The sequence below is a fragment of the Anas platyrhynchos genome, chromosome 18, assembly GCF_047663525.1.
Source record: "Anas platyrhynchos isolate ZD024472 breed Pekin duck chromosome 18, IASCAAS_PekinDuck_T2T, whole genome shotgun sequence".
NCBI lineage: Eukaryota > Metazoa > Chordata > Aves > Anseriformes > Anatidae > Anas > Anas platyrhynchos.
This window is the reverse complement of record NC_092604.1, coordinates 5,852,500-5,880,312: the sequence shown is the minus strand read 5'-3', so window position 1 is coordinate 5,880,312 and position 27,813 is coordinate 5,852,500. Positions and strand designations below refer to the sequence as shown.

Genomic DNA, 27,813 nt, shown 5'->3' with positions numbered 1-27,813 from the left:
AGAGGGGGGTCAAGGAGCAAAGCCCCCTAAATGGGGCTTGCACACACAGGGGGGTGCCAGGCACACTGACCCAGGGGCTGTGAAGGAGCCCCTGGGACACACCATTACACTGTGCTGTGATCCAGCCCCGCTGGGCAGTCCTGCAGAAGGGAAGGTCCCATCCTGCCACTGCTCCTCACCTCCACCCCATCACAGCCCCACCGACACCCGCACCAGCCAGCTCCACTCCCTGACCTCAGGCTCAACCGTGGCACATCCCCTCACCCCACATTGTTTGACAAAGCCAGTCCTGTCACAAGAAGGGATGAAGACAGCAGTTGAACTGTAACAGCAGTGAGCTACCAGCATACAACATCTAAGGAGTGCTCCAGCTCACAGGTACTCCTCATTGAGCAGAGGCACATGCTCATCCCATCCCCATCCCTCAGCATCCTAAAACACGCATCTCATACAGCTACAGTAGTGCAGAGGATACACAAAACATTAGCAGTCCAATTAAGTCAGAGTTTCTTTGTTACAGCATAAAGCTACCCACACCCCACAAGCTGTGGGTGCTCCTGACACAGAAGCGTCTCGCACACAGCATTGACAGCGATCACCTCATGGACATCACTGCTGCACTTTGCAGGCATTACAGGAGTTGGAGGCAAAGCAAACAGAGCTCTCAAGTGCACAGAGCCCATGTATGTGCTCAGAACAAGCCCAGGCACCTGCTGGGTGTTTGAGGGATTTCACTGTGTGGCAGCATGAATGCTGCAGTACTGATATGTGCAAGGTCCTCAGTCCCAGAGGCTCTCAGAACTGCAGCTTGGCTCCTGAAATAGCAGAACTGAGCAGCATTACTTTAACAACTGGTTTAGCACTTAAGTATTTACCTCAGTTAAAAATAGCAGCTTGCTACATCTTACTTGTAGCAAACTCCAAAGTTTCACAACTTAAACCCATATTCTGTAGCTTCCAGAAGACTGAGTTCATAAATAAGACTGAGTTCACAAAGGCAGCTATTTCAAATTCCAATGCAATAGATGAACTTCATTATAACTGTATATTTTACCTTCATTAACAGAAAATCTGACAAAGCAGCTGGACTTCAAGGACTCTGATATCCATGACATACCTAAAGGCAGTAAATTTTGAGAATTCAATGCAGTTTGCTACTCTGTATTTTGTGTTCCTTATAAAGGGCCTTGGAAGATTGTAAGTAATGAACTACATACAATAGCAATGGACCATCTAATCCCCAAATCCTCTCTCCGACAATAGCCAAGAACAAGTATTTTCATTTTCAGCTTCTTTATGCTTTAGCCAGCCTCCCAAAAGTCACTTTATATGGTTTATGGTTTAATTGAAGTTTAAGTATTCCCTTCTGGGGTTTGCTTTTTAAAGAAGCCTCCAACCTACTAGCTTCACTGCATGTGTAAAAAGCTTCCTCACCCTGTTCTTATGCTAAGCAGCTTACTATCAATTGCAGTATTGTGACTTCAGCCCTGCCTCAGTCTCACAATATCATTTACGTAGGAGATCACAGAAGTAACTGCTGTGATGGCAGAAACAACGATCACTTTTCCATCCATTAAAGTATTTCACTGCTTCACACCACTGATTTCTTTAAAATAATTAAGGGCACAGAAGAGGGGAGTGAGCCTCTTTAGACCCCCACAAGTACAGGCATCTTCCAGCTCTTCCATGAACCCTTCCAAGGGGGGATCCCTCACAGCAGATTCAGACACATGACAGTCATCTGCTACAGATTATATTCCCAGCTCAGCCTTTCATGTGTCACAGAGCTCAACAAGCTTGTTGAGCTCTTTAATGACTGTCTTATATGCAGCACCCAGCACAACAGGCATTTATGTTATATTAAGCTCACTAGATGATATCCTAACAAAAATGTGTTCCAGCCCATACAAACTGGAGGGATCAGGAGAGAACCACAGTGGAGAGCACTACAGAGCTATCAGCTCTAACTTCTCTCCCTTCCCCTTAAAACCCACGGACAGACTCTCAGAATAAAGTAAACTGTTTGCTGAATCTCCCTTATCTTACTGTACATCAATTTGCTGAAACATTCATGGGATCACTACGCATTTCATTTACCCTTAAGGCCAACCCCTCTGCTTATTAAATTAAGAAGATGAATGAGAGATTTGCTCTCTTGCTAGCAGCCCAGGGGATTCATTAGTCAAGTAAATGATTGCACTTGCCTCAAGTTATGCTACTGCAATGTTTGCAATGTGTCTTCTGATCTCAGCTCCCCATGCACTTTTTGGAAACAAGGTTGGCTTTCAGACAGGTCACATTTAATTCCGCTCATTTGACTTCAGCAAATGGAAATAAGGGCCTCAAACTCACTATCCTCTTCCCTTCCTTTGCTCAGCCCTCCAAATGTTTCACAGAACAGACACACAAGGGGAATCAAGAGCTCCATGTAAGCTACCAATATTCATCCCATTTGTCTGTATCAAGTGCAATTAACGTTTTAGCATTGACAAAGTGCGGATTTGAGTACAGTGACACAATGCAGTAACAGAACCACAGTGGGCAGAAGGGAGCATTTCCACCCAGCATGTTAGACCATTAATTAAGCACTGAGTTAACAGTTAACAAGTTCCCTTTGCCACTCAGAGAAGAGCTAACTCTGAGCACCTGCATCCACAGGATATCAGCATTTCTACACATTATATCAGGAAAGCAGGAAGAGAAACAGCACTTCAGCAAAAGGTGAGAACTCACTCCACTGTTAGATTGCACCAAAGTGTTAAGGGTAAGAGGGACTGGACCCAAATGAACTCCAGGGAACAGATGGCCCTGACTTTGTTGGACTGTTCCATGAAAAGCAAGCTCAGGGTGAGCAAGGCTTTCTCGCACAGCTGGGTAAGCACTTCAACAGCCCGATAAGTGGCTGATGGAAGAGATACCCTCTGGTGAGCTACATGAAGATAAGCAAATGGAATATCGAGACTCACATTTCTGCACATCTTCATTTACAGGTTGTGCTGCCTTGTATGCCAGCTACTGGGAACAGCCTTCTGTCTTTGATAGTAGAGACACATTAGAGCAGAAGGCAGCTTCAGGGTAACAGAAATGCAGTGAAGCATACTCCATTTTATAGGAATGACAATAGCAAGAGCCAGGGTACCTGTCACTCCACACAACTCAAACATGCCCAGGTGACCCTGCACTCTGCTACAAAGCTGCACAAGCCAGAGACATCAGGCACTGGGAAAACTGCCCAGTTCTTGAAAGTTTCCCAGCAAATCTGTAACCAGAGACAAAAGACTTCAGGGCTGCTCTCTTTCCAGCACTGCACCTAAGTAAAGCACCAGGCAAACACTCAGAAAGGCACATTCCCATGAAATGCATTGCTGCTGCAGTAGAAGGGATGCTCCCCACAGCCAGGGAAAGAAGAGTGCATGTACCACACAGATGTACAGGGCAGCAGGCAAAAGGCATGGACAGGCCTAATGGCAATGAAAAGGGAATTAAGATATCTGAGCTAACATCACAGTCCTCCCTCCCCTCCCCATTGCCTGTGTGTTTATTTACTTCCCAGCTCTGCAACAACTTTCTCACCTGACCTTCATCAAGTCATTTATCCTGTGCCTATAAATAGAGTAACAAAGCAATTCTGCTGCATGTGCAGAGCATAAAGGTTTTAGCCAGGACTGATTTCACTCAATTAACACATCAAGTGCTAGCACAGCAAAAGGCACCATGTGAGGGTCCTGGTGTAAAGTAGAGAACAACAGCAAAGCTTGTTTCTGCTTTGTCACTAATTTCACATGAAATTTTGTTCAAACTGTGGCAAGTCCAATAGCTACTAGTTAAATTAGTTAAATGAAACCACATACTAAGGCCTTACTGTGGGGTGAAGCTGCATTGGCCTGTACCAGCATCAGGGCACAGCCCATAACCAGGTGCCACTCCAAGCAAGGACAAGAGCTGGTCTGCCAAACCCTGACACGCTTCTCCCAGTGCCCAAGGAGCACACCCAGGACACACGGTAACCTCCGAGCAGCAGGCACCTTGGATGGCTGCAAACCTCCACCTCCTCTGCTTGCTGCAAAGCCAGTCACAAATCCTGCTCCCCCATTTCTCTGGTGGTTGTGTTAGCTGCTAAGAGCTCAGGCACCCCCACACAGAAAAGGCTCCTAAACACATGGAGGTGAATCCACAGGACAGGAGGCATGAGATGGGAGTCACACAGCCTGTGCAGGGTTAGGATGCAACATCCCTTGCCCTAAAAAGCTAACTGTGCTCTCACAAAGCTGTCCCCAAGCCTACTACCCGAAGCTAACAGACACATCCAAAGCCATGCTCCAGCCCCGAGAGAAGAAACACCCGGGGAGGTTAACAGGGGGCCGGCGGGAGGGCACATGGAGGCCTCCAGCCACCCCTAGCCCCCTCAGGAGCCCTTGGGGGCCCAGCAGCTCGTGGCTCCCCCCCAGCTCCATCCCTGCCCCCCTCAGCCCGCACCACACAGCCGCGAGGAGCTGCCGCCACCTAGCGGGCCCCGGCGCGGAGGAACGGGGCGAGGGGACGGGGCCCAGCCCCACAACCCCCCCCCCCGCCCCTCCGGGGCCTTACCTGGAGTCCCCCGCGCTGCCCGGCCTCCAGCCTCGTCGGGGATTTTCCCGAGGAAAAGCCGCAGTCCCCGGCACAGCAGGAGCACCTTGGGGCCAGGTCCCAAGCTGGGTCGGGTGCCTGGTGCTCACCTCATCGTGCCCCACACGGAGAAAGCTGAGCACATCCCAAGCCTGCCCTTAAATACTTACTGGGCCCACCAGGACCCACCCCGTGGCCCTTGTGATGTAACAAGAGTTGGACTTGATGAGCCTCGTGGGTCCCTGCCCCCTGCAGCTGTGCTGTGATGCTAAGAGGAGCCTAAATGCCATGGGGCACTCCTGGACGTGTGGTTATCCCTGCTGAAATGGGGGATAAAACATAACACTCAAGTCTGTACAGGGAAATAAAAGGGAAAGGTCAGGTGCCATCACAAAAAAAAAAAAAAAAGGATGAAAATAAAAGGAGGCTGCTCTTGATAGTAGGATCCCGAGAGAGCTATGTGGATGCAGACAGTGGAGGAAAAGTCAAAAACAGAAGATATAAATGTGCATAAATGTGTTACTTCTACAGAAGTACTTATGTGTTATTTCAAACAAGTCCATGTCTGCAGTTTTGTGCAGAGTACATTTGTAAGGGCTCTTCTGTGTTCCTCTGCATGAAATCTGCACGGCATGGGCTTATTCAAAAGGCTCTTGAGATTACTTTCTTATCCTGAGTGCATGGAAGGGATTTGTTCCAGGTACAGAGCATTAGCTACAAGTCTCAAAATTCAGTAGCTAATATCACTAGGAATCAAAGTACTTTTAACAGGACTAATGTTAGTAATTTTAGGGTGTCTTCTGAGGAGAGACATAGAAGGAACTGCACGGATTTAGACTAAAGTCTCCTCTGCAGCTAGTGGAAAATTACAAGAAATCTTCCATTATGTTGTGTTTAATGTCTGAAGTGTGATGCTTTGAACATGCCAGGACATCACTGTGCTCACAGCACCCAGTCAGACGATCACTTCTCTTACTGCAACTCAGTTGGGGCGCATTCAGGGAGTAAAGGAGATCTGCAGATTACGAGGTTACTCTGCCGTGGTCTGCTACTGGCTCACATGTCCCTCCTGGGACACTGACACTGGCTGACAGAGGTGGTTTTGCTGCAGGCATCAGTGCAATATTGCAGTGCAAGGAGGTTCTTTTGCCTTGGCACCATTTCTGTGATGGAGTTTTGGAAGCAGTGACAGCAACGCCACTGGGTATAGTGTTTCAAGAGTAGCCCTGATAGTACTAGGTGTGAAGCCAACTTCAGGCTTGTGTTGTGGTGGTCTGACACAGCAAAGGGACACCCTAGTGCAAAGCCACTGCAGACAGCAAAGTTATGAGTAAAAGGAGTCAGGTTGCTCCAGGAGCTACATGGCTGCACTGATGTGCACTGTGTCCTGAGGCTGAAGCTTGTTTTGTGAGATAAAACCCACAAGCTGGCAGACTTTTGCCTGGGGTTGCATCGTACCTTTCACACCCCACTAAAGGATGAGTGCTAACAGAAACTGTCCGTGTGCTATTAGCCAGGCAACAATTTTGTGATGACAGTCAGAGACTGAGAACAGAACTTGGAGACAATTCCTGATTCCTCCAAAAAGGAAAAGCAACCTAGACCTGGTGTAACCCAGTGTACAGCAACAGCAGCTGCTTACTTCTCCCTAATTCAGGTTGCCTTGAGAGTCTCAGGTGAGCTGTAACCAGATCACACACACATCTTTACTCCAGTTGCTCTCGGAATCTTCCAGTGTATTGCCAGCTGGCTAATGTGAAAGCCCAGCAAGGAGGGGGATGCTCAAATTGCCACCTTGCCTGGGGACTCAGTTTTTGGAAGCTGACACCACCTCAGTCCTCCAGATTGTCCTTGGAGTTCCCTCTCCTCACAGCTCTCCAAGCTCTGCCCGATGTGCCCTCGAGCTGTCTGCTCTGTTTTTGATAGGCAATCTGTACAGTCGAAAAGGTTGATCACGCTGCTGTAATTAAGATGATGTCAATTTGGATGAAATGACTTTACTCATTTGCATGCCTGTTACAATCATCATCTCTGCTATGACAGCATTTGCCTCTGAAGCTAATGGAAAATCTCTGTTAATGCTGAGCTGTCCTGGAAGTGGTGGGAAATCAGGTTCCCACTATGGAGGCAGCAGTAGGGGTTTATGCAGTGTGCCATTTTGCCGACACTGACATGTCCTCATGTGGGCAAAAGCAGGAGGAAAGTATGAAATGAGCCTCAGGCAGCACTTGAAGGCAGCAGAAAGAGGTCAAAGCCTTTCCCTGCATCCTGAAGGTGATGCAGGGCTCCTGCTCCCTGAGGACCCACAGCAGGCCTGTTCGCATAAAAGCTGTCTTCTGCTTCTCAAAGACAAACACGTGGTTGGTGTTTGTTTGCACAGCATGCGCCACGATGTGGCTCTCCTGTGTACAAAGTCACGAGCCAAGCAGCAGCACTGCAAGGGGGAGAGGGGTGAAACATCCTTCTGACCTTGTGCTCTGGACGACAAATACACCATCTCTGCTATAATCTGAATGCAAACATCTAAAGCAATTGCTGCCAGTGCACCAGGCTGGGAGGGTGGCAGAGAGGGAACTGAATTAATGTGAGTGGGTTGAACTGATTGTCAGGCATAATAGGGCCATGTAACAGAAAAGAAGTCAGTGGTTTGTAATGTTCAGCAGAATAAAATCATAATACATTACAGATGCTATTATAGATAGCCTCTATCTGCTTTTTATATAAATGTCTAGTTACTGATATTTTGGAGAGATGCTGGACTCAGCATGTATGGGCTTTTGCAATTTCCAGCTCCAACACAGTTCAGCAAGCAAGTAAAAGGAATATTCCTGGCAAAAATACAGCCATCTCCTTGGTCTGTTGATCCCTTTCTGTTGCAGTTGTCTTCCTCAATAAGAGCTGAAAAGCTTTCTGAAGCTTTCAAGTTTATGTATAGCTCCTCCTGCAACCCTGAGCCCATTTTGGAATAATATCCACGTTTATAGCTCCTGTCACAGAAAGAATAGCCATGATTTCATCTTGTTAGGAATGTTTTAACAATCTTCAGTAACACACTGATGTTTAAATTGAGCCTTTGGTTTCATGTTGTATGTGTGAGAGTAGTGTCTATCTGGTAGGCATGTCACTGCTCCCCAGACCTGTAATCATCCAGTTCATGTACACAGCGTCACTGATATCTGACATAGCTACAGAAACAAAACCTCTCCGCCTGCCTGCAGGCTTTTTTCCTGTGTTGAGAGTTGAGCTACTGGTGACTGTTGTGAAATTTCAATGAACGGGTAGGACTGGAGAGCTGTACTGGTCCTGGGGATTTTGAGAGCTCTCATCCAGTCTCACCAGTAAGGCTGGACTGACTGAGACTGCACAAACATCTGTCCAGATTTCCATCACACATGATGGAGTCACATGAAAAGTGAATACAATAAATAAAGAACAGGAAAAAAAAATACTTTGTGTTTTGTTTTGCTTTGCTTTGGGGTAAAAACCTGGCAGGCTTCCATCATCTGAGCACTTTTATTCATTACTAGGCAAAGGCTTTGTTTGTATCTAAGAGCTGGTCTGTGAAAACAGCTCACCCTGAACTGCACAGAGCAACCTCTCCAGCTCCAGCACACAGTGCCTGGGGCTTAATCCCAGCTTCAAGCCCTATGGTGAGAGTTTACTACATTACCATGAGATTTCATTTTACTGTACCTATTTATTAGAAGATGAGAACCCAGGTTTCAGTCTGGATCACTAGGGCAGATGTATTCTTACCCAGATACAAACTCCACACCTGAGGACTGTGTGGCACATGGCTGACGCAGACACAGTGACCTCCCATCCCCTGAGCCCTGAATTCAAACTCTGATGGATGAGGAATGAAAATGGGTTTGTGTCTGTGCTTCATCTTACAGCACAGGAGAACCACTTTGGTCTTCACGGGCAATATCACCATTCATCACCTTGGCCAAGGAGCGTGGCACAGAGGGGTATGGGTGCTGCAGCTGCAGAGGTTTGCAGTGGGATTAATGCCAGCATGTCACCGGCACTGTGTGAGTAGGGCTAGAGAAAGAGAGGACATCTGGTGCATGGACGGGTGGATGGATACTGGCATGTATTTTTATGCCATCCCTCATTTTCACAAGCTCAGCAACATGCACAAACATAGTGAGGGAATATGAACACTCCACCTTTGTGAGGATGGGTTAGTGTGCTGCACTGTGCAACTCACATTCCTTCTCCATCCATCTTTTTTCATTTTCATCCCTAAAGTCGGTTCACACACACTGGCACTTGCTTATCTGCTTCCAGTTGCCACCTGGAGCCCCCCTTGTAAAATTACTTTTTTTTTTTTTTTTTTTTTAATGAAAGACAGTGCTGTGCAATGTCCAGAAGGTGGCAAGCTTTCAATGTGTATTGCTCTGTGCTTCCACTCGTTCCCCCAAAGCAGAGGCAAGCCAGGATTATGGAAACCCTATTTGCTCATGGGCTGAAAGGCTGTGTCCAAGTATGTGTGTGTGAGACAGGAGACTTGCCCGTGACTAATCGGCAGTGTCAGTGACAAAGGAAACAATGTCCTGCTACAGACAGTCCCAGATAACAGGCAACTCGGCCTGTTATCCTCCAGAGCAAGGCACTGGGAAACAATAGTCAGAGAGACTTGGGCTGCAGCGTTTTCCCAGGCTTTCTGAACACACTGAGTTTGCGACAGCATCCTGCTCTAAGAGGTGAGTCAAATCCATCTCTATCAAAAGAAAGCAAAACCCAGATGATCTTGAGAAAGTCAAGTTCTCCCTCCGCAGACAGGCACACACGCTTTAACTTCCTCCATCCATTCTGTTTAGTGGAGGCTGTGTTTAGTCACACAGACGTATCCCTGCAGGATGACAGCAGAAATTATGTTTCTGGGCATATGCTGCACTAAAACAGGCAATCGTGTGTTGTACACATAGAGCTGGGTGCCCAAGTACCCCGTTTTGTTTTACAGAGGACCTACTCTAGCCATCCTAATGATCGATGGGTTGTGGCTCTGGAGGGGGAGGTCAGGCAGCAAGCTTTGTGAGCAGCTGGCCCATTGACCTGCCAGGCTGTCTACATCAACTCGGGCAGCTGCTCCTCCAGCTCTTTGCCTGTTTAGGCTTTAAACTCCTTGGTTCAGGCACTGTCTCCTATGATATACTTGTCTGTCACAGATCCTGTGACATTCTGGTTCTGTTTCAAGGTTCTGAACATCACTGGCAAGCCAGAGGGTCCTGGGAGGGCAGCAGAGCTTCGTGGCAGGTTGCCATCTCCCCAGAGCCATGCCAGTGCCATCTCCTGGATGAAGTCCTCCCCTGAGGACTGAATGTGCTGCTAAGAAGAAAATCTTCAGAGCCATTTTTCAGGCTTTCCTAACACTGCAACACCAAAGGCAAAGGAGAGGAGATGAAAAAAAAAATATATATATATATATATATATATATATATATATTTTTTTTTTTTCCAGACAAGCTTAAGTTTGGAATATGTGAAGTTAAAAAAAAAAAAGCAAATAACCTCAGTTACCCAGGTGACAGCAAGTAACACAGGGGCTGTTATTGCTGCTCGGGTCAGGTGCTAACTGTAATTTCGGATCAGCTTACAACAAAGCCTTGGCACTTGTTCTGTTGCTCTTACCTAGTGAATGCAACTTTCAGGGTAGACAGTTAGCAAGAGTAAGACAAGCATGACAGCATCCCTCCTCCAGCTCAGCTGGCACTGCAGCAAAATACATTTCCCCTGAGTACCCAGATCACGTAGGTGTGGTGTTGTTTCAGGGCTTTTATGGATTCAACCATTTTTTTTGGCCATTTACAAGAAATACATGGAGTACAGCTCTGGTTACCTCAAACATCTTCAAAAAGCACCATGACAAGAATCCCTTTTATGCATCCCTGCTTCCTACATCACCCAAAATGAGGAATAAAATTATATCTCCCTCTCTCTTCTGCCTCTAACCTAGTACAGGTTGCTAGTGACTTCACCAAATACAGAAATGGAGGTGGAGATGCTCAGATATATTATTACAGCCTTTATGAGTATTTGGGGGTGCATAACTGAGTATAATACAGAATTATTAAAACCTACACCCTGGTCTGTTATTCCCTTTGCGAAGCCCTTCCTGCAGCCACAGAATTCATTTTCTTTAGATGATCATCCTTTCTGTAAAACTTTGCCCCTCACTCATTTCTATGAAATCTCTCCTAGGTGGAATATGTATTTAAATGCACTATTTGAAAGATTAGCAGGGCAGTCCAGAAGGAATATCTGCAAAAGGGCAAAGAATTACCCTTCAAATTACCATGAGAAAAACAAAAACAAACAAACAAACAAACAAAAAAAAAAAAAAAAAAAAAAAAAAAAAAAAAAAAACAACTTGAAACCAGCATGGACATCTTTGTAGGACAACTTTCACCAGAGCTACTTCCAACAGCCCCTTCCTGAGAGCGCTGTTAATCATGGCAGCGTCAGTCTTCTGTTAATTTTGCCAAACAGTGGTAAAACAGACAACACCTCCTACTCCAGAGCTCTCCTTTGTGGAGAAATCTCTCCCAGTTTTCAGGGTGTAGACAAGGCACATGGGAGCAGCCCTGACACCCCTTCAGCAGCTCACAAATTTCCTCCTGTGCCTGGAGGGCTTTGAACTCCTCTTACTGCTACACAGAAGTGTGAGACACGGGGAACAGGATCACTGGAGGTGCTCTCAGTCTAGGGCAGGTGCTCTTCTACGTGTAACCAGGAGCAGGAGGTGGGAAGGAGCTGGGCTGGTGGGACTCTGGCCTCCTGTCACTTGAAAGTCTGCACTTTCATCTGTTATTTGGTCTGGCTCTCTGCCTGGGGAAATGAACTCTGAGCTTTTTCCTAATAAATACACAACTGATCCAAGTACCATCATCAATTACTGACAGACTCATCAAGGACATTAGCAGATGGGATTGCACTCAGAATTAATTGTCCTCACTGAGATAGCAGTCCATCCAAACCATCTGAGGGAAGTCAGCGCTGCCAATTTATAATGAAAAATGTAAACAGACCCAGACGGGGAACACTGAATATGTGGTTTAAATGTAGCAGCTCAAAGGTGTCTGGGAAAGCCCAGGTGTCTATGCCATCAACATTTGTCCAGGCCCAAGGGTGCTAGCCAGCTCTCCAGGACTTCTGCAAAAGAAGCCAGGGTAGAGCAGTAGCTCAGACCAGTCTGAGAGTACCTGGGAATCCTGGAGGAATGCCCACAGTGCCTGTTTAGATCGACCGCAGCGTTTGTGCCAGGGGAGATCAGCACTTTGTGCTTACTGTACTCACTCTATTCAGATTAATCGTGCTGATTCTGTCTGGAAATCCCAGTGGGAATTAATTAGTGACCTCACTGCCTCGTCCCTTTGGTTACAGAAATCCAGGCCACTGACATCTGGTTTCCATGCTTCAGCCAAGAGGCTAGTAGGAACTTCCCTGTTCAAAGAATAAATAAAGAATAAATAAATAAAGTTAAAATGCCAAGGACACCTTACCACAAACTGGGATTACTGTCAACTGCTCTTACTGCACATTGCTGGGCCCAAATCCATAGGAATTTAGGGACTGAGAGACCAAATCCTGACAACCTCTGTTACGAGTGAAGGAAAAGCCCCATGTCTATTGGGCATGCAAATTTCTGACAGACATGAAACTTAAACTTGGAATTCTGTTCAAAATGGGTTTAAACCCACTTCATCTGATACACAACTATTTGCTAGTCTACAAATTGTATCCAGTAACTGAAATTTATTTCTGGAGTGCTCTGGATTTTATAGACTAAAAACAATGACTTCATGGTAAAGCAGTATTAGATATTAGATTCCTGCACGAAATATTACACGATGCCATTTTTGTAATTTCCTCCTTGCTTGATCTTGATAACATAGTCCCCCAGGCACTGGAAAGCCAGAGAATATATGCCAAGTGGAAGAGAGGGAAAAGTGAGAGTCGCCAGTAATACAAAACACAATGAGGGAAACAGTGTTTGGGTGACTGCTGTGTGATAGGGAACATTTTGTCTCCTTTCTTCATCAGTCATTCATAGTGGGGAAGAGATAATAGTTTTGAAAAGCTTGGAAGCAATTCTTAGAGCTGCTTTGAACCAGCTTCCAAGCAGAGCTTTACTCGTCTTGTAAATCCCTTCCTCTCTAGAGTTTTAAATTCAATAGCAATGACAACAGAAAAACAAGTACCTCCAACTAACCTTCATCATTCAAGAAGTGGACAGAAAGCAGGAAGCATGGCAATGTGGATTATATTTAGGTTAAACCCTTTCTCTGCCAACAGTGAAGTGCACCAAGGGATTCTGCACTCATTTCTGCTCTGATAGTGGTATCAATTTATTCTTTTGCAGTGAGGCTATTCAGAAGAGAGAACTAAACCAAAAGCCGAGTGACTCAATAGTGCAAGATGTTGACTTACATTTTTTCTTTCCACAGACGTAATATGCTCAAGGAAATTACATCTGGTTAAAATGCAAAATTTCTGTCTATGAGGAAATTTATGCATGGTTCTAACACGCTTCACAGAAGAAAAGGAGCAGTCACTGCCCTGCAGAGTACAGGCTTAATGCACACGCATTTCTAAGCAGCTACCTGGAAATACGTTTGGGGCTGGTGCAGTGTTTCTGCATAATTGTTTATACAAACCCAGTTAGCTGCTGGCATTTCATGGTGCTGCAAAGATACCTCTGGTGAATGCAGACTTATCTGCCATGAAACAATCTTTAACAGCTGTTAGAAGCGCTGTCTTTTATTAGCTGCATGACTCCATAACGCAATAAAATGACATCCTCCATTTTCAAAAAAAAATTCCTCTTGATGAAAGATGCACCACAGAAAATGAAACCAGAGAGACTACAGTTCTGTGCCTTGTACTGTTACAAGACAATGAAGAATCACAAGGCAAATTCTTTCTGTATGGTCCCCAAAAGGCATGTCTCTAATACAGAGAAGGCCACATATCCTTCTGCCTAGTGGGCAAGGTCTCCAAAACCATCTTACAATTCTAACTGCCCAGGTAAAGTCAGTTACATATCCAGGTGTTTGAGAGGTTCACTGAGAAATGAGAGGCCTCCACCTCACTCATTTTTTAAGATCTTTAGTACTTTTTAATTGACTTAGCCGAAGTGCTGGTAAACAAGATGGAGAGAAGACACATGAGGATTTAAAAACAGGCTCAGACTTGAAGTGACAGTGTAAATTTATACTCTGTTTTCATTCCCTTGGGCTAGTGTATTTTCCTGCATTACTTCCTACTATGCAAGTGAGCAGGTACCTCTGTGTAATGGCACATGTTGGAAGAGGCTTGAGTGAATCAGTGATATGAGAAACTTGCTGGGGATGAGCACATAGCCAAGGGTCAGCATATTCCTAAATTATTAATAAATGCTTTCCAATTAATCTGCCTCTGCACATGCAGTGATTCAGGCCTGAATGACTTTGGAGAGCTCGGAGGGTGAATCACAATTCTTTGTTTTCTCTCTTGTTTCTCTTTCAGTGAATCCTCCTGAGAAGGTGTCAGCTCTCCTTTACTTTGGATGGGCCTTTTTGCTGCTCCCATTGACTGCAGAGGAACTTCAGCAATTCAATTTAACAGGATGGAAAAACTTACTGTTTGCATTTTCAAATATTTCTTTAGCTTTGTGGTATTATCACAATAATGAGAAAGGTTTGAAAGGTTGAGAAAGGTTTGTAAGGTTCAGAAAGGTTTCTGGGCTTGAAACCAAGTTTACATCAAGTAAAGAAGTCACTGAACTGCTACCTGAACTGTGTCTTGGTTCTTCCCCACCATGGACTGCCCTGGTGATCATCCCTGGGGATGCTGCTGAATGGCCTCCCAGAACTGACACCAGCTCCCCTTAGCAGTTCAGAGCCATACACCTGATGTGGCATTAAGTCCCTGGAAGAATATTGTATCTTATAGCCATGGGCAACCAACGCTATTACTTGGTTGATCCATACAAATTTGCCTTCTGCATGGAGAAAACATTAATTTTCAGTCTTTTTAGCAAATGCACTGAGGAACAGAGATGTTTTCCCAAAGTTTGTCTAATGCATTGTCCACAGAGTAGATGGAGTAAAGATGCTATAGTAATAACAGAAAAATCTGGAATGAAAAACAAGGCCAGGGAGCCAAATAATAAGCTAGATACCATGTGGAGTGAGAGATGTCAAAAACAAAGCTGAGAGTTCCTGCCATTTTGAGTGCAAAGGGAATTGAGGGTTGGATTTGAATGCCAGGATCTCTGGTACAATTTTGGTTCCTGGTCCCACGAGGTGAAATGAGAGTCATCTGGAAGTTTTGGAAGCTGTGGGCGCGGCACTCACCAGGAGCCGGTTCCCAACCAGGGAAATGTGCTCACAGTGTACAGAGTCCAAAAAAGTACACAGCCTGGCATTTATTTCAGCCTTCACTAGAAATGGAAAAACACCATTTTAATTTGTGAATATAAACAGTTAATGATTTTTCCTTTCACTCTGCAATGTCTATCATTAGCAATTTAGATCTTTAGAGAATTAAAAGAAGTGAACTATTTTGCATTTATATTTAACTGACAAACTCACACTGGCAATCTGTAATCAGGAACTCGATATAAAATTATGGAGGGGTTATTTTTTAATCTCACGTCCTGCCTACACACTAATTGAATAAATAAGAGCATCAGAGGGATTTTTTTTTTTAATTAACTGTTAATCCAAAAGTGCACACTCATAAAGTCTTAAAAATGACCAATATTAGTGTTCGGCATTCCTAAAGTGAATACTGCCTTAGTCCAGCCTTAATCTACATTGTTTTAAGAGTGGGTCTTTAAACTGTGCAATTCCATATCCAAAGACAGTTAACAGAGAACTTACCCTTTACATCGAATTGAAGACAAGAAATCCTACAGAAACAAAATGCTAAGCAAGAGCATCTTTTTCCTTTTTTTTCAAATGACTGATAAACCTGGCACGGAGAAGTGGAGGGAACAGCTTTACATCCAGCAGCAGCTCAGAGCCAACGCAGGGCAAAGAACAGAGAACTTCAGATTTGCTCTTGATGGGACCATCCCCACAGCATAGGGGCTCATTACACAAAGAGGAATTTGTGTGTGTGCTTTAAAGAAGCACGTGAGAAAAAATGTCATTGCCTACTCAGGCTCTGGCTGCAAAAATCTGTTCTTTGAATGCAGCCACTTCTAAAGTAAATCAGGAACTATTATAGCAATGTTACATCCAAGTTTAAGAAAGATATATAACTGCTGGAGTAAATTGCTACTTTACAGGCAAGTTATATAGTTTCAATAAAAGTTACAGGGATTGGGGATGCTGGTGTTGAGGGACTTGGCTTCGATCCTTTACCATGAGCACGATGATTTATGTGGACACCAGGCAAACTTTACAATAAGAGACTGGCTTGGAAGCTGAAATGGTGGAGGGCAACTACTAAAGCTAAAGCAAGCTTCCCACAGTAATGAGGGCTTTACTTGGAGGAATTCCATGAGAAAGCAAAGCGTGGCGAGATCACATCCCAAGTTGAACTGATAGAGGCGAGGGAATCCTTCTACAGCTGGAGGCTGATCTATACATATAAATATGTGAAGTCACAGCTTCCATTAAAGTCTATCCATCACAAGCATCTTGGCATGTGATAACTCCTCTCAGTCTGAGTGATTCATAGAAATGACCCCGTTTTCACCAGCAAGGGAGTTTGTGCGAGATCTTCGCATGGAAACTGGCAACACCAAGAGTTTAGCAGAGAGATGGAAATAATGTACCAAGTAGAAAAAAATGTGGGGGAGGATGTGTGCACAAAACAGTTTGGGAGTTTAGGAAAATATCCAGCCTCCCACTAAGTTGCTATGGGGTAATTAATGAAATGTTTCATTCTCTCCAACGTTTCTTCCAACCTCTTCCTCCCCAGGGGCAGGAGCTATCATCAAAGAACGTTTTCATTTGGCTTAGTAGGTTAATAATGATGGATGGTTTAAAAGGAGCAGGCTTGGAACCCATCTCACCTCTCACTATGAAAATTAATCAGAGTACGGCTGGCCAAAATGTAGGTGGAAAGGAACACAAAGCTTCTTTGGTGTCAGCTGGCATACCAGTAAACAATACGACTCAGTACGGATAGTAGATAAACTAGGAGCTGATGATGTACTCATCTGCTTCTATTTTACTTGGCCTCGCTGTTTCTTGTGAGCTGATAGATCACCTGCCAGTCTGCTCACACCGTGACACTCCAGCTAGCAGACTACTCAGTTTGAAGCAAGAAACAGGGGAAGATCAGTTGGAAGAAGCCCAAAGAAAAGCAAGAGGAATTATCAGAGCTCTAGAAAATGTGGGCTGTGATGAAAGATTAAAAGACTTGGTTTATTTAAGTCTGGAGTGGAAAGGCTAAGGAAAGACATGATAACAGTGCTCAAATATGTGGAAGGTAATTGCAAAAAGAAAAGGAATAAAATATTTACTGAATCTATTGTGATAAGGGCAATAAGTCATAAGTTTAAAGTGTAGCTGAGGAAATTTTTATGAGACTGAAGGGAGTGCACAGGAATAGCTAAGCTGCTGAATAATTTGTGGAGGGAAACTGGATTTCCCAGTGCTGCAGGCTTCTGAGAGCAGGCAGGTCACCCTGCTGTCTGCAGGCAGTAGTTTGGGTATTGTGGATGCAACCTTGAGTCATGGGGGCTGGCTAAACAATTTCTTGTGGCCCTTTTCTGACTTTTTCTACGATCTGTGATAAAAAATTTTTCTATCACTCCAAGTGAAGGACACAGGAAAAGCAAACTCATTAGCAAGAGTTGATGTGGAAAAAGCAACTAGATACTTAAAGTCCGAGGGATAGCAATCCCCAGAATGTCTTAATAAAATCATATTTGTACTGGAGACTGCAACTTAACCATCAGATAAAACAAGTGAAGGGTTATTTGTAGCATGACTAGAGACTGGGGCTAAGGGAAAATTAATGTTCCACTCATTCATTTTGAAAATATTCTCATTAGTAATTGCCCCATTTATACTTAGAGGAAAACAGAATGTTCAAATTCCTGGCAGCAAAGCACTTCCCTAGTTGCAGATAAATATTGATATTGGCTTTAAGTCAGTTTACAAAAAGAAATTAAAAGAAAACAACAGCTCCAGTGATGCCTCTCGGGCCTTGAAGCATCGTTTGAGAAAATGTTTAGCGAGTGTCATTCTGCAGAACACTAAGTGAAAACTATTCATTGTTAATATTCTGATTAGAGGCATTCAGGAGAAAGACCCTGTGGAGCTGGCTACTCCTGCTGGCAGTCCTCAGCCCCCTGCCCATCACAAGGGACACAGCACGTGTACAAACTCACAAGTGAGCATTTTCAGACTGCATTTCACTACTCTGTGCGTGCTTCCATCTTCAGGACTGATGCTTTTGCTTTTCTTGGGAATTTGGTAGAAATCGAGGGTGGAAATACAGGGCCAAATGCAGAGAAAATGCCTGAGAGGACTAACGGGATCAACACCTATGCTATAAATACCTTTCTGCAGTCCCTCAGGGGGAGCACTCCAGATCCAGTCACACAACATCTGTGTCCTAATGCACCATCTCAGAGAGCTAATGGTGTGCAATGGTATGGAGATGCCTGGAAAGAAATAGTGAATCGTAATAGTTTCCTTTATTTATGCTTAGACATCTGTGGCTTGGCTTATATGGGTTTGGACTTCAGACTGTGATTATGCTTGCAGGCAAGATGGTGGGCTGAGCCTGAGTAAGGTTTACATGGGTACTTGATCTTTTATATCTCCTCCCTCACCCATAACCAAGTTAGCAGCTTTTCAGAAGCCAGTTTCTTCCAGCAAGCTGTGTAGTACACAGCCCTTCCAGCACATAATGTTCCTCTTCTCTGCCAGAAAATAAATAATAATAAATTCTACTACTACTCCTACCACTAATAACAATAATAATAATAATAATAACAATTCTTACACTTTGTGACTTCTCTTCCCTGAACAACTTCTGTCCAATTTCTGACTCTGTCCTACTGCTGGGTGTTTGTTCCATTTAAGCACTTTTTCACTGAACTCCAGCCTTCATGCCCACAGCAGTCCTTTTCCCTGAGATGAGAAGCCAGAAGATCCTACGCGCTCTCAAAAGCAAATGAGCCATAGTTCTCAGCAGATGGCAACAGGTCTAAACTTGGTAGCTGCCAGGCTGCAGATTTGCTGGCTGGCCATGCTCCCATCTCCCTTTCACAGGAGATGGGGTCCACCTCCAAAAAATAGTGGTCCACTACATAATTTAAATGCACAGAATTTTAAGCATGAATTCAATTTAAACTAAGAAAAACATTATGAAAGCAGATTTCAGGCAAGGAGAAAAAGACCCCTTGACTCCGTATTTGACCTGAGGTGATTATTTTGTGCATTTTTTTTATTTTTATTTTTATTTTTATTTTTATTTTTATTTTTATTTTTATTTTTATTTTTATTTTTTGCTAGTGCACTTCATTTATCTATTGGGAATATTTGGCAGCTTCAGTTCTGAGTGATATGGGAAATAGCTGCAAAGAAAATAAAAATGGCTGAAGTTATTCACAAACTAATTGCAATCTAATGCCAAGTCCTTAATCAGTGTCATCTCATATTCTGTGCTCAGATTCATTCTTTTTTTTCTGTTGGGGAAGGCCCAGATTTCCTGCCAGGGCGGATGTCAGAAAACATGACAAAAATGCCCATTTAGCAGGTACAAAGTAATGCTATCTGCAGATAGGACATGGACTTGCTGTTATGCCTTGGAAAAGTCAATTGCCTCCCCATACCTCAGTTTCCCCACTGGCTGTATGGCAATAATAGCACAGCACCACCTCTGGACACCAGTGTGCATTTCTCTGACATACATTTGTCTGACATATATTCTGTCAAAACCAGTAGGAGTCCAGATATCTTGAAGGGACATGAAATGCTGTTAAAGAAGCACAACTGGCTATCTGACCTGTAGATGATTTGCCTAACCTTCCAGCCACCAATACACAGATGATTTGTCCTGGTCCCTGGGGACACTGATACTCAGGATTTTCCACTAACCACTATAAGGTTAGCTCAGAAAGTCATTCTGTGAGCAGAAAACTACATCAGACCTTCTGGCTAATGTCCTTAACTGCCTTTTGCTTTTTTTAGTGTCCTGACCGGACGTGTGGAGGAGAAGACACAGTTTGGAAAGACAGAGCAGGACAGCACACGAGGGAGGCAGGGGCAGTCAGGAGACAGGGGTTTTGCTTTCCTGCTGCACCGCCTGACCTCACACACATCGCCCAACCTCTGCCTCTGCTCCCACTCCTTGGTGCATAGCTATCGGACAGCTCTTCCCAGTGTGGGCAGCCACAAAGCTCGCTCTGGGGCTCAGGGACCTTAAAGTCAAGGAGGACTGCTAAGATTACCTACTCCAGCGTTTTGTGTTGGCTGAGCCATTGCATTGAAACAAATAATTTATGTTTGTTTAAAATATCTCTTCCAGCAAGGCATCCAGGCTTTGTCTGAAAGCATCCATCAACACAGAAGTTCTCATGCAAAGTTCTTCAGCTCCATATCTGTTTGCTGCTTCTCTCTTTGCTGGATAACTGAGCTGCTCAGCATGGCCTAGGATTTTTTTTTTTTCCAGGAAGGTACTTATGTAACATATTTACTTCACCTCTCAATATTTTCTTTTGCCAATAAAACATATTTAACCAATTGATGTTCTTGTTCTGAAGTGTTCTCTCAGCCTTCATGGCAATTCTGTACCTTCCTTCACAAGTTTTCCCACTTCCTACAGCACCAGAACAACGTGCCACAGCAGGACAGTTTTGCAGTAGATGTAATGGCCCGGGACAGAAGTGAGGCAGGCTTTGTGGAGAGAAATCTTACACTTTACACTTTATTAGAGCAACTGACTTAGAAGGAAAAGTTCTCACGCCCATGCTATTCTTTGTTTTTTGGGTCCTAGACTACTGACGTACAGAGGAACTGAATCACCCTCATAGTCCCACTGTTGATCCCCTTACTCATAAGCAAGAATTGTATTAACTTGCCTTGTCTCTGTGAGAGACAATGGCAGACATTTGGGCTGGCTTATCTGCTCTGGCCCTTGCTTTCCACAAGTTGCTACAGATACCCGAGGCAACATGCTTCAGGTTGTGACCTTTGTTGGACTTTTGTTGTGACCTTGAATAGTCCTAATGTAAACCAATAGCAAATAAAGGATGGGAGAAAGGCTCTTTAAAGACTGGTCCAGCTCTTCAAAGGGGGAAAGTTTGTCCTAGCAGAAAAGTGAGATTTATTTGAAAGATTTTAAAATGTGTACTGAAGACTTTTGACAACTGATTTTGGCCTGAAAGATAACATGAAATTCTGCTGTCCAAAGCTGTCATGTCATCTGTGGTTGTTAATCTCTTCTGGAGCTCCCTGAAACACATTTTAATCTCTGGCATGCCCAATATTCCCTGGTGTTATTCTCCAAACATCACTTTTTTTCTTCTGATTCATCCCTTGGACTTGTCTTCTAGTTGAAGCTAAAAATGGCTGTGCCCTGAATGAGACAAGCTGCTGTGCAGTGTGGAGCAACTCCCAAGTGTTGGTTTGAAATGTCCAAACAATGAAGCAACGAGTGATGTTGGGAGCTCACACGAGAGGAGACAGGGCCTCCACCACCACTGGCCAACACCCTCAGTGCTTTTCTCTATGACCTGTAGCACAGAAGAGATACTTCTGTAAATGGAGTTGGTCAAGGGTATCTGCTTGAGGAGAAGTTCCCCTATTTAAGAATTAAGAAAGGAACTAATTCTCCCAATTGAATGATGTTTTGGATCCTATTACTGGTTTCTGAATTCAGCCACTGTCAGGAGGATATAACTGATGCAGCTCCTGTGTAGTTATGTATGGGCATCACAGCATCATGTTCAAGCTAACAAACTGATCCAAAACTGGGAGCCCTGAGAATATGGTACAGAGACTCAGAGAACTGATCAGCAGCTGATAAACTAAGGAATCTCACAAGAATCATCCCAAAGGCATCCATCATTTTGGCAGAAATCTGATTGTACAGGCTTTGGGGAAAATACTTTCCTTACAGACAATGTAAAAAGCAACAGGGAGAGAGGTGAGTTTGGGCTTTTGTCAGTTTTTTATTGTATTCTCAGTCCAGGGGCAAAGCTTTGATCTGTCTAAACCAGTTCATTTATTACTGCTATGAAGACAAACTGAAAGATTTTCACTCTTTCCTAGGCTACCTTGGTGTGTATGTCTTCTGGCTCCTGACATGCATGTAATTGCCACATCAGTAAATTCTGCAAATGTGGCTGCTCGCTCAGAACTCCGTCCTAAGCACTGGAAAACTCCTGCAGCCTGAGAAATATAGCTAATAGGATCCATCTGCTTTGGAGACATTTTTAATTCCTATGATTTACTCGTTAATTTTCTCTTCTCTAATTACACACAAACGTTAGTGGGGGAACTGGAAGAAGAGAAACGGGGAAAAAAAGAGCTGGCTGGTAGGGACCGGCTGCACTTCGTGTTGCAGTCACTAGCCGGCGTGATCCTCACAGTCATTGCAACACAGCCTGGGTCCCGGCTCTTTCTCAGAGACGGATTGTGAAATGAGGAATCTTTCTCAAGAAAAATAGCAAAAGGGAGAATCCTGATAGATGAGGGTGAATTGTGCCCTAAGTCTAAAGGTATTCTCAATGGGCTAGGTGTTATTACAACTATTAGTATTGTTATGAGGCTCTGAATGAATGGACCAACCCTCGCCAATTCAGACCCATGCACCAGAACCTGGATGGGGAAGAGGATATTCAAGCAACAAAAAAAAAGCAAAGTTATCCAGTAAAAAGGTGAGCCGGAGAGGCAGCACTAGTCCCTGTGTGCCCTGTGCCCCTGCAGAGACGTGCTCCCTCCTGCTGCCCCCTGCCAGGCCAGCAACCTGCCCCACAAGGCTGCAGCTGCGTTGGGTGGCACAGCACAGCTCGGTGCCGTGGGGGAATGTGTAGATACTCCAAGTGTTTGCGTTTTGGAGTGGGGAAACAACATACAAAGTCCCCAGGATCCTAACCTAATTTAGTCGCCTGTGCCTGCGCTGGCAGCTCCCTGCCCAAGGCTGCATGCAGAGGACGGTCAGCAGCTCCACGAGGCATCTGGCACAGAGAATCACAACATTTTCAGGCAGTTGCTTCAAAGGTCCAGCAAACCAGTTGTACAGCCAGTTTCAGACACACCTAAGTTATGCCTGTGCTCCACAAGGGACACAAACTGATTCTGGAAATATCTGTTCACCTGCCCTGACCCACTGCTGTGCAGGTACCATGCAGCATGTCACCAGCTGCCTGCAGCACTCACTGCGTGTCTCTGACTCCTTTCCTGCCTGGGCTTCTCAGAAATGGCAAGCAAACCACACGCAGGCAAAATGTGCATGTGCAGCAACGTGAATGCTATGGTTTGACTTTCCACAATGGTAGGGGTTTGCCTCACACTCACTTTCTGTTCCTTTGAGCTCTGTGTTTAGTTATTTCTTGGTTTTACCTTTCCTGGCTCCACTACTGAGGGACCTCCACAGCCCCCCACAAGGCTCGGGGTCTCCCACAGCTGCTGCCCCCGAGGGGCTGCATGAAGCCAGGAATTTAAAAAAGCCAAATTACCTAAACCTGAACCTGCTGCTGCCGCTCCTGGAGTTAAGGCTAATTCCTGAGGGCACCACTCGACTTCATAAAACCTTTACAGGCACAGAAAAAGATGGAGAAGGAAAACAGTGACCAGAAGAAATCTTTTATCTGTTTTCTCAACTTATACAGGTGTTACCCATGTATTTCCAAAAGGTGCTGGGTAGCTCTGATAGCCTTTATCAAAATCCTAATAATTAAGAAGCAAACTTTTTCTTTCCAGGAGAATGTGGGGCCAAATTTTAGCATCCTGGTGCCAGCATCTGATCGCCAAGTCACACAGATAGTCAGGCAGATATCTGCCATTTCTTTTCATATATTTCTGTATTTTTGTAGGTTTACCTTATTTAAGTTTACCTTATGAGCACAAATGCACTCGTGTTCACTCCTTTGATGAAAAAGTCCTGAAACCTTCATTTTGTCAAGATGAAACATTGAAATAACAGATCTAAGGACTCAGGCACACCGAGAAGCTGCAGTGTCAGCTAGTTTGTGCCCCCAAAGGAAGGGTACGTAATCCACAAAGGTTTCCTCAGATTGCTCTCACATTCCAGCAAGCACAGAGCCAGTCATCATCCTGTACCTTGCTTTGTTGAAAGGAATTTAGGCACCTCATTTCCATGGATATCAAACAGTTAGGTACTGAAATACCTGATCTCACCTGTGAAGTCTGCAGCTGAACCTAGGTATGAACCGACTCTTCCCAAGCACCATGACCAGGGAAGCATCCTCCCTTTGCTAGCTCTGAAAACATTACAATGGCATCTGGAAAAGAAAAGCAACAAAAGCAACAATCTGGGGAAGTCTGTGTGATTTTAGGTTACTAATAAAAATATGTGATAAATTCACTTCAGATTATTAGCCACATTGTTTATGTGAGATAGCCATTAAAAGAGATAGCTAAAACAAGGAAAAAAAAACAAAAACACCAGAATTTTGTATGAAAATTATTTGTATAATCTTTTCCTGGCTTTATGTTGTTTACATTTTAAATGTTATCCTCCAATATTTTATTGTTAATTTTACTATTTCCAATTTTTAAATTCCACCAGCAACAAACCAAGACAGACCACACAGGCTGCATTTCTGCAAGCTCCATTTAAGCCATTCTGCCTCCAGTTCTGAAATCCAAAAAGCTGACGAATTTCTCTCATAGCCCTACTCCTGATTTTTAACGACCTCTCCGTGATGCAGGTGTGAACTACGAAGGTGTTTGATGTCACGGGTTTACGAGGCCATGATTAATAGGCCAGGCAGAACTGCAGGACCCAGGAATGCTGCCTGGCTCCCAGGCCCCAGGTCTGGGCCTAAGCCCTGGCAAAGCTCCAGCGCTGTGACGGGACCAAGTCTCGACCCTGCTCAGCCCTTCCTGCACTTCAGTTTCCATGAGAAGAAACTCAAGCCTGTACGCTTAGAAATGCTCTGGAGTGTGCCTGAACAGGCCCCTGGTGAGGACAAGAAATGCAGTTTATTGCAGGGCACCGAACAGAGGCAGCCATACAGTCACATAATCAGGGTATAAGTGACATTAACACCATTTCCTCGGGTCTGCATTTCAACACTTCCTCTTCCATCCAAGGGAGAGGTGAGGGCAGGCTGTCTAGACACAAATTAGCACATACTCGTGGCTCTACCTCAGTGGCACAGACTCGTACGCACTGCCATATGGTTGCAGAAAGCACGGGCCAAGGCAGGGAGCAGGAGCCAGGTGCTGAGCTCATTCATGCCATTTCTCACCCGTATCACCTGGGGCCTCTCTGCAGGCCCTGGTTTGGTGCATGACATGAATTTTGAGCTCTGGAGTCATTGGTGGCTCTGACATGTGGCTGACAGCAATGCCAGCAAGGAGATCTTCCCTGCTGCCCTCTGCCTTGATAATTGGTTGATTACTTGGGTAGAAGAAGTCAAACCTTTCTCATCTTCTTTTACAGAAATCTCTTGCCCAGAGGTCTCGTAGATTTTCTATAATAGGTACTGAAAACATTTTGGCTCTATCCATTCTAGTAGCCAATGTGTTTTCAATCCCGCCTGAAGGGGAGTGGATGTATTTTTGACAAGTGTTGTTAATAATGAGTCATTTTCTAGTGCAGACAGTCTCTTGGGTTTTAACCTATAGCTTTCTTTTTCACCCCACTTAGTTCTTCCCACGTGCAAAGTCATTTGGCTCTGCAGAGGCCCTGTCATGGTTATTTATGTACTCTGGATCTTTGTTTATTCCTCATCTCTCTCCTAGCACAGCTTGGTTCTGCATGGGAGTATCCCCAGGCAGAAAACAAAACACTTCAAAGAAAAGACACCATTATCTTCCTCCTCCTCCTATATGAGCTCCCTAGGTGGACTTTGCAAAGTCTGCACAGTTCTTGGCAAGGCACCAGATCAGTAGGAATATAAAAAAAACATTGACTTCGTACTTACTACATCTTTGTGACATGAAAGCGCTTCATTTTCAGTGTTATATTTTCCCCTTATGTTTTCATTCTTCCGTTTGCATATGGAGAATTTGAGCTTGGAGGAGGATCTGAAACTTGTGTCATCTCCAGTCACTGTAAGACACATAGCCCTATCTGGAAACTGCACACATTCACACCCTGCATCCCACAGCCAGATACAAACACCTCTCTGCAGAAGATGCGGTCCATTTGGTGCCCTCACCAGGAGCATTCCCACTGCCCTGATACTCGAGGCAAGCGGGTGATGCTCATTCTGCCCTTTAAAGCACACCCCACGTCTTAAGGCTCTCTTGTTTATCTAAAGTTGTATGTTGAGACAAAGGCTGTATTAGACACTCTGGGTGGGTACAGTGCCTAAAAAAACAGAGTTCCAATTTCTGATGGGATCTGGGTGTTTCTATACTATAAATAATAAATAGCAATTACAATACAGGCATTTACAGAAATATATACCCATATATATACATATATACTTTATTTCCTCAACATTTTTTCTTTGTTACTATTTGGCAATGCACTTGGCAAGGAAAAACACAATTAGAAATGCCCTGTATTGTGCCAAGAACGTTAAACAGTGTAATGAGTTTTTTTGTATATATGTGGTATTTCACTGCTGTTCTTTACTGAATTGAATGACCTGACTAATAGTTTTTCATCAGTTCTTACAGGCAAGTCTCGTGATTTCACTCTCTGAGTAGCAGTTGGATTTTAAGAGCTGGAAGACTCAAATCATATTTCCGACATTAGGTATTAATTGCCCATCTGTGGTTAGGTGCCTGTGGGTTAAGGCAACGTAATTCCTTGTTCCTGAATGAAATATCTGTCACTGCCAGTCTGCACTGTGATCTCAAACAGTTTAAATCTTCTACAGAAGATTGAGCACAACACCATACCCATAGCTGCTACAGACAAGCAGAACACTGAAGAACAAACACTCACCTAGAGCGTGTATCATGGTTCCCGCTTTTTTGCATTATGCGACCAAATGAGCATGGTCCCCACGAAGCTGGGAGAGGACTACGCTGCACTGGAGATAGCTCACGGTTCAGAAATGACTGCAGCTTTGAGCACGCTCTCCCCTGCTGTCTAGGGTTTGAAGACTGCAGTGAAAATGAATGCAGGTCAGTGAGTCAGTTGCTTGAATTTCTTCTGTTAACCAGTTATGGGAACGTCCACATGCTTCAGGGCTTCACTTTGCACAATTTCCCTGTTGAAAATTGCAAAACTTGCCTTGCACACTAGTGGTGGTGTAGATACAACTGTGAAGGTGGTATATTTCCTTACTTCACAACAACAGGAGACATCACAGAGTGTGGCTACTTCTTACACTTTGAAATCATAGTATGACAAAAGAACATTAGTGCTGTATGGCTCCATTTTGGAGATGAGGTTTTCTTTTGAAATGTAACCCCTCAGCCTCAGGAGAGGATGCCTAGTTTGTCCTACAGATGCCTGTGCTCCAACTTCTCCTTGGCTGTTTACACACTGTCCTTTGTATAGGCACCGAGCTTACTCCTGCAACATGTTGAGTGCCTCCTTGTAGGCGCTGATAGCTCCATCGTGTCACTGTCTGCGATGGGAGGGAAACGGTGCAGGCGAATGTTTATGGTGCCATAAAAACCAACAACAGTAATGAGGTGGTGACACGAGCAATACAATCTCTGCACCACTCCCAAGCTGTGCCTCTGTTCAGCGGATTCATCATCACTGCCTCTCTGACATGGCACTCCCCCAACTCTCTGGAAGGAAATCCTCAACAATCATTTCATTAACAAGGAACAAAGTACCAGCTTAGAGATGAAGGTGCTAATTGTGTCACATCAGCAGCCAGAAGAAACAATTCCTCTAGGATCACACACATTAATCTTCTGTGGCTGCTGGTCAGAGTGAGAGGCATTCCCATAGCAGTGATGACAGCTGCTATTAAGACAGCAAAATACTCTGCAAGCATGGCCATTAATGCTGCCAGCCAGGAAGCTGGGGATTCACATCTCTGTCAGATCTCAGTCTCTGGCAGTTGCTTGTTGGATAAGCATGAGGTGATAAAACAGAACACCTTGCTGAAAGGAAAAGAAATGTAATGGCTTTCCATGCATG

At 44.5% G+C, this 27,813-nt stretch overlaps 1 protein-coding gene across 7 annotated transcripts in view; it reads right to left on the bottom strand.

Annotated features, from left to right (window-relative positions):
- Positions 1–27,507, bottom strand: part of PAPPA (pappalysin 1) — a 383,667-nt gene extending 356,160 nt beyond the window's left edge. For 2 of the 7 annotated variants that reach the window (XM_072025098.1, XM_072025107.1), the window contains exon 1: positions 4,588–4,932. The gene's annotated coding sequence lies outside the window, so the exon portion shown is untranslated. Of the gene's footprint in view, positions 1–4,587; positions 4,933–11,907; positions 12,019–18,115; positions 18,221–23,927; positions 24,032–25,681; positions 25,810–26,655 lie in introns of those variants that run through there. The other 5 variants (XM_072025100.1, XM_072025099.1, XM_072025103.1 and 2 more) reach the window with 5 other exon arrangements.
- Between the last annotated feature and the right edge of the window lie 306 nt (positions 27,508–27,813).